At 42.8% G+C, this 10836-nt stretch overlaps 1 protein-coding gene and 1 non-coding gene across 4 annotated transcripts in view; both read left to right on the top strand.

Annotated features, from left to right (window-relative positions):
* Positions 1-752: 752 nt before the first annotated feature.
* LOC117555630 (spectrin beta chain, non-erythrocytic 1-like) overlaps positions 753-10836 on the top strand; it is a gene marked incomplete at its 3' end in the record, with an annotated part of 149190 nt that continues 139106 nt past the window's right edge. For 2 of the 3 annotated variants that reach the window (XM_034230559.1, XM_034230558.1), the window contains 1 exon segment: positions 1217-1644. 3 annotated transcript variants of the gene reach the window in all.
* Positions 9938-10010, top strand: trnak-uuu. Its single transcript has one exon. It is a non-coding gene; the product is annotated as a tRNA-Lys (tRNA).

Genomic DNA, 10836 nt, shown 5'->3' with positions numbered 1-10836 from the left:
TCATTGGGAAAGAAAGCTTGGGTTTAAGCAGTTTTCTGTACAATTGCATTTTTGTTGGGGGTTCTGCCTGTGTGGATTTGAATGTGTGGTTTTTATATTTGAACCTATGATTTTAACCTGTAAAGTGTGCAGAGACTCAGGGTAACTCTAAATAAAGTACATTTGAGTAGCATCTGTATGCTTTTCTTAGTATTTGGGGGGTTACGACCGCAGGAAGAGTTAACATTTACCAGTTTAGACTACATTAAGGTCAACAGCATAAATAAATAGATAAATAAATGAACACAACAGTACAATTTAGATCTTAATGTTGGGAACAGTGTTTTTTTTAAAAGAACAATAAATGTTTGTGTCTCATGACCTTAGTATTTTTAAAATACACACACCTAACACACCACATGCACTTGTGAAAGTACAGCTCTGGAAACAATTAAGAGACCACTGCAAAATTATCAGTTTCTCTGGTTGTACTATTTATAGGTATGTTTTTTGTTGTTGTATTCTATGAACTACTGACAAAATCTGTCTGTGTTGCAATTCAACAGACAATGGAATGAAAGGGCTGCCATACAGGTAGAGATTGAGATTTAAGAAACATGTGGTCTCTCAATTTTTTTCAGAGTTATATAATACTAGCTTGTTTTATGCAAATAACTGTTCAAGAGGGACAATGCTTAAAAACAAAAAAGTGTAATTATTAGTAATTTATGATGATATAGCGATAAGAGGAGCAGAAGCTTAAACACCGTGAAACACTGGATTTAAAACGTTAACGACTTTAACAAAAAGGTAATAAGTTAACTATGTAAAGAGGTATCGTTTGTTAGCAGTAACTGTTTCACATAACAATGATAATGCCTCGGTATGTTAACTTTTGTGATAACGAAATAATAGCTTCTTAAACCTCAGTGCTAAGCTAATGTTTATGCTAGCAACGTAGTATGTGTCAAATATGAAACTTAGCTAGCCTACCTTTAGCTGTTAAGCATGTTAGGGGTAAACATATTTACGGTTTGGTTAATTAACGCAAGGCTTTACAATTAATTTAACAATTAATTTATTTTCGCCACTAAACTGTGTCTGCTGCTGTCAAATTAGCCTACGATATAAAACACTGCCTCTTGTGGCTTGTTGCTAAAATTGGATAGTATCGCACCCCCCAACTCCCGACCCCCCTTTTTATTTCTCTCTCCCTCTCCCCCCCCCTCCTTGCTAGCCGCACTAATGCTGATATTTCTCTCCAGCATCACCAGCGGAGAGGAAGAGGAGGAGGAGGTGGAAGGAGAGGTTGTGTCAGGTGGAAACGGGGACCTCGATGGATATCATCACCAGCCTCCACCGGCTCGCATCCTCAGCACCGACAGCATCTCCTGGCCGGTGGTCACCGCTGCGGGCACACAGCGCCCCTTCTATTCGTCAAAGCATTGTATTTGCACGGTAGAGACTCCCGGGGTGCTTCTGAAATTAGCCCGACAAACTGCTTCTTTCTGTTATAAGGACTAATCGAGGGAAGACCCTACAGGAATAAGAGCGGAGCGTCAGTTACCTCCATTGACAAACAGCTCTCCTCATCGATTCAGCCCAACGACGTCTTGGTATAAGAGGAGGACAAAACCAACCGAAAAACGGACACTGAAGCTGAAGGTGAGGCCGATAGGACGACATATGATTCCTTTCTCCATGGGGTGTCGTTTTAATTTGTCATCCCCATTGTGAGAGCAAGGAGCCGAGGTGCACGGTGTTTTTTTCCTTTTTTTGCAGGGACGCCGGCCTGCATTTGGGTGCAGGGTACCGCAGTGATCCGGCGGGGGGACGCGCTGTTTCGTGTCTTTTTTCAACCACATGTGTTACATGATGCATGCCTGGGAAAGTGTTAATGATGCCTGCCAGAGCTGGTTCTCTAAATTGAATGATTACTGGGTTAAGAAGCAGAATAGCGGCCTAGTGAATGGGATGTATAATGTTGTTGCATGTTATACCAGATCACTTTAGGGTTCTTTTAAACCGACACCTTTAAGGATACATGCTGATATAGCGTTTTGTGGCATTTTGGTCAACTTTACCCTATTGCAAAGGGCATCTGATCTTCGCAGGAGAAGCATCTCTGCAGAATATAGGCTACATGCTCCTGCAGGAAGTTATATGTGTCTCTGGTTCACTGTGTGACCTGACATTACTTTGGCATTCCTGCCCCTTGTGGCATGAATTATTCCTGAATGTTGCTGTTCCATGCAGGGTGTATTCATTCATTTATTCTTGTGCTTTAGTTAGACAAGGCCAACAGCAGAATAGCTTGCCTTAGCAACACAGGAAGCAGAATGCGATGTAGCATGCCAAGTCTTAATGTAGTGTTTGATCACATCTGCAGTGAAAAGTGACTACAACCTCAGTTATGCCCTGAGACCAATGGCTGTTTAACATGCTCGCTGTTTGTGATATCCACAGCTACTGGAGGGAGCTAACACAGGCAGCTGTTAGTTAGCTTTGGTTTGTTGGTGCAAGGTGTGTGTGTGTGTGTGTGTGTGTGTGTGTGTGTGTGTGTGTGTGTGTGTGTGTGGTGTGTGTGTGTGTGTGTGTGTGTGTGTGTGTGTGTGTGTGTGTGTGTGTGTGTGTGTGTGTGTGTGGAGATGGAGGGGGGTCAATTGTTAATAAAACAAATCACTAAAGACAAAGGCTATAGTTATAATTGTAATATATTTCACAAATGTCATTATATATAACGGCAACCAGCTAACTATCCTCCTGGTATATTGCTACTATTCTTCTTGGAGTTCACAATTTGTAGTACATATTGATTCATTTTTTTTAAATCTTATTGTACTCTACGGAAGTCAAAGTCCTGTGATAGCACTATTCAACTTCTGACATACACCCAGAGGGGGTTGGAGTGTGTCTGTTGTGCTCAGCTGTTTGCCATAAAGTTAATTTATTTTACTTTATAGCATATCATCTTGGCTAGTATCACTTATATTTATATAGTACTAAATAAATCCTTAATTTGTTCGCATTGACCCCTAGTCCTCTAGCAGGGTTATAAATAACCCTTATATTACTAACGCATTATATTTGAATGCATGTGGCTTCTACGGTTCCCTAACAAAATGTTAATTGGTATCCATCACATCAAATAATGGCCAGCTCTGTTACAGCATAGAGTTATTTTTGACACTCTTTGCTCGCTGGCTTGTGTGGATGATGGACAGCCTCTTTGGGACACTGAAGCTTTGTTGCTGCTGCTCTGCTGTTTATCAGACCACAAGGTGACTGTTTTTATTCAGACTTGAGGTCTTGCCGACTCAGAACTGGGTGCGGCTGCTGGCTGCTCACAGATGATGTTTCACTTTGCTGAGGTGAAGTGAGTGGAAGTGACTCAGTGCAGTGTGTAAAGTGCGTAGTATGACGTCACGAAGAAGCATCCACAGACAGAGACAGAGAGAGAGAGAGAGAGAGAGAGAGAGAGAGAGAGAGAGAGAGAGAGAGAGAGAGAGAGAGAGATGGCATTGTAATGGCAGCCATGCAGGGCATTTCCTATAAGTAGCCCAAAGGCTTTAAATATACTTATTGTTTTCTAATCTTTGTCTAAATTTTTTTTTTGCTCACAGATCAGACAGAAATTGTACAGTAGCAACACACTTCAGCACTGCTTAAATATAGCAAAGAAGAGTGAGTGAGTTAAATGAAGAGGAACATAGTAGCACACCCAAACTCTGAACAACAGTTTACTCCATCATGCTAAGTGCTTTTTTCACATCTGTGCGAGTAATACCCTTACTCTTGTTAAGTTATTTTCTGTAAGCACTGTTTTAGTAAAGAAACTGAATTTCATACACATTTTATTTGCAGCTGAGGCTTCTAAGGATTCACAATCCTTTGTCTAAGAATTGTTCATATGCCATATATTAAGTACTGTATATACAGAAAGTGGTTTTAGTCAAACTGGTTGGTATATAGATTATTTTGATATACAGTATGGTAAAATTACAACATTGTCTCTGCATAGTTATATTGAGCAGGTCAGCCCAGATTGTACTATGTTCGACAATATACATAGATCTACACGAAAATTAATGGAAAGGAAAATGTAGGATTCAAGCTATTTCTTTTTTCATCTACACACCTGCACGTGTACAACGCACCGTACACGCAGTGCAATGTAGTCTCTGCATTTAACTCTTCCTCTTCGTATTACGGCCCGTCCACACAGCAGCGTTCAAAAAATCTTCCAACGCTTCTGCCCATTCACTTTGAATGGGGTGACGTCACTTTGCCTCACTTTTCGCCGAACTGCATTGTGGGAAGCTAAGCGGAGATTTCCAGGCATCTCAGGCTTCAAAAGTTCAATGTTTAATTTTGAAACTGAGGTGGAAGCATCAGCCAATCAAATCCCGATTATGCAAATCTGACAGTACAAGCGCTAGCCAATCAAACCGCGTGTAAGCTGGGAGTGACTAACATTCAGTTCATTTTCTATATTCCTAACAAAATGGAGGAGAAATGAGTTATCGCGGTAGAAAATCTTTATGACCAGTCCCTGTCAAGGGCGCCGGAAGCGGGGGGGCCAGGGGGCCATTGCCCCCCCCCACTTTACGGCCCTGCCCCACAAGTAACTACGTTTATTTGATTTCTGTAAGGAATCAAAGTCCCTGGTGTCAGGATCCTGAATGTTATGATTGTCAGAAGTTCATTTCATTGACAGCTATCATTAGATAAATCAATAGAAATTTGGGAAGCCGAGCATGCGCCTCTCAACTGGTAATATGCAGATGACTTATCAGCTTCAGAGCAGAGGTCATTGTAAATGTCCCCCAGGCAGTTTGATCTTCATGTGACGATAATAATGAGGTGTGTGTGTGTGTGTGTGTGTGTGTGTGTGTGTGTGTGTAAAAAGGGGACGTACACTGAGGGTCTGCTGCCCATTAAGCCTCAGAGGAACAGAGACACAGAGCTGCTGCCACTGACTGATTAACAGTGGCAGCTGTCTCTCTCTTGCCTCTTCTCTCTTTCTACATCTTTCCGGTGATATGCCCAAACCCCCCCATCTTACTCCTTCAATATCTATCTTTTACCCTCATTCTCTCTATTGCAACCCCTCCTCTTCAATGTCATCTTTTCTGTTTCTCTGTAACATCTCTCTCTCTTATAACCTCCCAAGACTCTTATCTTACTCTTTAGTCTATATCTCTCTTTATAATGTCTGCATCTCTCACTCACTTTCTCTCTCTGTCTGTCTGTTAATCTGCCCTCTAAAGCAATATAGATGGGCAGTCAGATGTTGGCGATCTATATAAGGGTATTCTTGGATTGTTAGTCCAGTAATATGATAAGGGAAAAACAACAAAGACCACTGACTACTCAAACGACATTCTGTAGTGACAACATCAATACATACAAATATTGCCAACCAATCTCAAAACAGACATTAAAATAAACAATACTTTTATCTGTGTCAATCCAAATTCCTCTGAGCCATATCTCTATTTTTGTCCACCACCAAAAACCCTTTTAATGAGTCACACCATTGAACGGGGTGTCATTGTTTGGATGAACATCAGTACTCTGTTTCTTTAATGTAATCCGCATAACCTTCTGCTGCTGGAAAACCAATTTTCTGAACCTTAAAGGAGACATGTCATGCTTTTCCGGTTATTACCCGTCCCCTTGTGCGTTATGAAGGTTTTTATGCATATAAACGGTCTGCAGAGTCAAAAACCCTCAAAGTACACCCTGTAGCGAGTAACACTCTAACACAAACCTCCCCAACACGCCTCCTTGGAGATTTCTCATTTTTCATTGTTTACTTCCTGGGTATCGCTACGTAGGGATACCCAGGAACCACGCCCAGAGCTATGACCAGGCTGATTGGTCCAAATTAACGAATCCACGGACTTCCTCACACACACACACACACACACACACACACACACACACACACACACACACACACACACACACCACACACGCACACACACACACACACACACACACACACACACACACACACACACACACCACACACACACACACACACACACACACACACACACACACACACACACCTCTGCTGATTTCTCCTCCCTGGCTGCAGGCTGATAACAGACAAGCCACACTGATTGTTTTTACTTCGGCTGTGACTTTGTGTGTGCTCAGGGTGTGCTTTGGCTGTGTTTCGCTGTGTATCGCTAAACAAGGAAACAATACCTCCACGGAGCTCAGCGCGATTCACAACGTCCCGACCAATCAGAGCACACGCTCACAGGGAGGGTGGGGGCTGGAGCTATTGGAGCTACAACGAGCCGTTAAAGGCAGAGAGTGAAATTCAGTGAATACACGTAGTTTACAGAGATGCTGTATGAGAAACCAATGTGAGTTTGGAACATTGCACAATATAAATATATTCTAGTAGACCTCAACAATGGAATTATGATCAGTGGAAATGGCCATGACATGTCTCCTTTAACACATTTGACCAAAAACAACAGTGCCGGTCTGCCAAGGCCATGCCCTAACTCAGCGTTTCTCAAAGTGTGGGGCACCTGTCACATCCCTGTCACATCTCTGTGACAGGTGGGTCGCGAATGGACGCAATGAATGGGAGAATTTTTTTTTATTTAAAAAAAAAAATGTTTTGGACTCCAGGCCGGAATCGAACCTAGGTCCTTTTTCACAGCACCGCTGCACCGGACCTGTCGGAGCCGCCAGAGCCTCGCAATGGCGGGTGTTTGCGGCGGTGTTTGCGGCGGTGTTTGCGGCGGCGGATGCGTTACCGGCGCAGCGGCGCTGTGAAAGTCCACGGCCCACCGAAGGCAGCAGCCCACCAACGGCAGTGGGAAAAGTCGGGAAAAGTCCCGAATCTCCCGATGGCCAATCCGAGCCTGCTCACACACACAACTGAAACCAAAATCAGATTATGTAAAAATCGCTCTCTCACACACACAACAGCGTTACAGTCGAGAAGAAAAGCAATGTGAAAAGCAATGTGGAGCTCACCACTTCATAAGTTTAACCGTGACACTTTTCGAAATCCCGTTTGTGTGTCCCCACTTTACAAATAGGCCTATGTTCATTATTATCTTTTAACGCAAGCCGTCATCACCACGGAGGAGCACACAGCCTCTGTGAGCGAGCAAGACAGAGAGAGAGAGCTCACCTTTATCTATTTAATATAGCCTAGTTGTACAAAATAAAGTAAGAAATCATTCCAATGTGTACTATAGGACAGTAAACAATTTAAAAGGGGAGTGATTAGTAAAATATGCATTAATAAAAAGAAAGAATTCGGGATGCACGATATTGTTTTTTTTAACCGATACCGATACCGATAACTTCCTGCTTCTCAAGACCGATACCGATAACAACAATTTTTTTACGCCACTAATTATTTTAACGCATGTGTATTTTTGTCCTCGGCCGCCCCGTAGTTTCAGAGCGCATCGAGTTTAAAATACCATCTACAAGCTGATGCTGACAGTCCCGCTCCTGCCGCCAGCTTGTGGCAGACCACACTTCCACGCTCACCGGCAGGCACCGACTGGCCATCTGGAGGACCGGGAGGGTGTGTGTATGTGTGGCCCGAGCGAGCGAGAGAGAGACCTTACGTGCATTGTTGTTGTTAGCATCTGGTGCTAGCTAGCTGCGCTAACGGATATGGAGCTGTTTAAATGAAAACAGAGGAGCGACATTTCGCCACAACTGCGCCGAGCACTTGACTTTATGCAGGAAGCCAGACAGTGGGACATTGTACGAGAAGTCAGCACACTCAGCACGGATAGTGCGCAACATGATTGCAGCGTCCAGGCAGCTCCGGTTCGAGCATATGCCTTGAGTTGCACATAGCTCCAACGCCCATACCACCGACGACATGTTTGTTTACTGTCCTGGCTTCACGGCCGCACACCATTTACGTCACAGCCAGGCATGAGTTAGGGAGCGCTGGATTTGTGAAGAACTCCCCTCTTCCTAAACCACTAATACCACAGTACTGGCAAAACGGGAGGAGCCGAGTGAAAAACAAGCGCCCCTCATCCCAATCCACCCACACCGCAGTATTTTTTTCTTTTTTTTACCCAAAAAATATATTGTATATTATCGGGGCTATTAATACTGGTATCGGGTTTATCGGGATGACGTCATAATTCCTAATATCGGGCCGATAATTATCGTGCATCCCTAGAAAGAATGCTAACTAGGTAACATAAGATAAGAATAAACAAGTTTAAATGATTTGTTGTTGGTTGTGATCATATTCTAAAGATGTTTGGATTCTTGAAAAGTATACAGCTCCCTTTCATCTGAGTGTTGAGAGCTGTATCCATACATTCATGTTGTGCTCAAAGTGCAGCAGATTGATGCTTTTCACTTCAACATTTAAAAAAAATCATACATGTTATTTTAGTAAACACTGCAAACGGGTCCCACAGACCCAAACAGCACACAAAGGTTAAAGGTAAGCATATAATAATGTTAACATGTGCTAAATATATACACTGCAAAAAAAACAAAAAAGAGGAGTAAAAGTAGCTCACGACTTGTTTTATTTTGTGAGAGTAGCTCTCATCCTAAAAAAGGCTGGAGACCCCTGTTATAGAACGATACATTTGACCATTTTAAGCTTGGCCTACCAGTTTATTGGAGCGATGAGGAACAGGTGGGGCTTGAAGAGGCCCACCTGTTCCAAGTGGGGAATGAGAGGACAAGTTTGAGAACCACTGCTCTAACTTGTAGTTTTAAAGAAATTGAAAAGGAAGTTGTGTTTCACCCGCTGTGATTAGGATTCGCTCAGAAATGACTCAGCCCATGCTACATCTTTCCACTAATTTTAAAAGATTAACAACAGAACAGCATTTACATTTGAACTAAACTAAACATTTTGAATGAAGTTAGCTTTTTATTTCCCTGATAGTTCTTGGGACAAAGGAACATACAACCTCTGGAGTAAGGCCTTTTTAGGAGGCAGGAACTGGCCAAGTAAGCAGAACTGGAACATACATGAAAGTTCCCAAGGAGGTGTTCCTAAAGAGTTGATCTGGGCCTGCTTTCTAGTTTGATGTGGTTTACTCTTCACAGTTTATTACAACATCAGAAAATACAACGACTCAAATGTATAATATTGGATCAAGTCATATTTCGCTGAAATGGCAGAAGTTTCTAAAGCCTGAGATGGGTTTATGATTTTAGAAAAGCCAGTTTTCTAGTGTATGTTTTTGGAAATACAGACTAAATCTATGCAACTTCTTTAAATACTTACCAAATAATACCAATAAGGCAAAAGTATTTTATTTTCAGCACCATCCTGCTACATAGGCACACTTTTGTAAAGGAACAGGCGCTAGCTGCTCAGGACCCACACTCTTTGGCAACTGAACACACGGGTGTTGGCTGTACAGCCTCACTGCAGCATTTGGGGGTTAAGTGCTCGTTTCAAGGGCGCCTGATGTTTGGCATCTCGTGTTCTTCAGAGATTAGAGTAGTGTCACTGCTAGTTGGTAGTATGGAGGCAGCAAGCCAAATGCTAATAGCCCAAATACAAGTAGTGAAGGCCGGTGCGTAGGACTGCCGACAGGACACAGGGACGAGTGGGACCAGAGGGACAGGACGAATGAAAAAGTGTGAAGGATAATAAAAGGAGATGGGGGGGGGGTCGACGCCCTCATTACAACATTGGTGTAATGGTGATTTATTTTGGGTAACAATGGCAACAGCATAGCTGGGGAGAGAGGCAATAATAACACTGAGTGGTTTAGAGGAGAAAGCATAACGACTGACAGCTCTGCACACACACACACACACACACACACACACACACACACACACACACACACACACACACACACACACACGTATATATATATGATAGTGGTGACACTACCAGATCATTGATTGAATTGAACAACCAAAGGAAAATTAGTCAGCAATCATTTTGATAATCAATGTGTACTTTGCCTGGATAGCTCAGTCGGTAGAGCATCAGACTTTTAATCTGAGGGTCCAGGGTTCAAGTCCCTGTTTGGGTGAGACATGTTTTTAAATAATAAAAGCAGACTTGGAGGCCTAAACTAAATATAATCAGGAAATAATAAATACAGGAAGTAATACAAAAACAAGTAGGTGTTGAAGTGATTGTCCCGTTCCAACCAAGCCCCCAGGACTTCATTGTGTCCAAACGGCGGTACTACAATTTCCGTATCAGTCCGTGACGTCACTGGGCCCAAAAAGACTTTTCCCCATTGACTAACATTGGGAAAGAGATGTCTGTAAATCAGCGGATACTTTTTTAAAAACTAAATAAACCACCCAGTATGAACTATTTTATAGCCCTTATTAGAATCATTAGGTCCTTAAAGTTGTAAAATGTATTTGAAGTCTCCATTCATTCTACTGAGCCGAGAGTGGGAGCTCGGGAGGCGGGGCTTAAGGGGCGCATGCTCTGTGACTGAGCGCACATACAGGTTCTCCTGCTCTGACAGCTAGGCATGATGGGTATCTGTGACGTTTCGCTCTCTCAAAAGTTGGGCCATTTTGCCTTCCTGCGCCAATGAGCAGCTCTCATAGGAAAGAACGAGACCCCGCCTCCCACGCTGTATCCACTTCTTATTATACATCCATGGTTCCAACCCCTGTAGTGAACATGTCGGGGTGTCCTTGGGCAAGAGTCTGAACCCCTCATTTCTCCGTAGGCATTTCTACAGAATTGAAGTGTATGTAAGTCTCTTTTTGATAAAAGCGTCAGCTAAATAACATATAATGTAATGAGTGTGAATTATGAAAATGCAAAGTAAAGAGGTCACAAGCTGAAGGAGCACTGATAGAGCGGGTGTAGACTCACACAACGCACTCACA

This window comes from Gymnodraco acuticeps, unplaced genomic scaffold, assembly GCF_902827175.1.
Source record: "Gymnodraco acuticeps unplaced genomic scaffold, fGymAcu1.1, whole genome shotgun sequence".
NCBI classification, from domain to species: domain Eukaryota; kingdom Metazoa; phylum Chordata; class Actinopteri; order Perciformes; family Bathydraconidae; genus Gymnodraco; species Gymnodraco acuticeps.
Note: the sequence above shows the minus strand (reverse complement) of the source record. Positions and strands in the feature narration are given on the sequence as shown.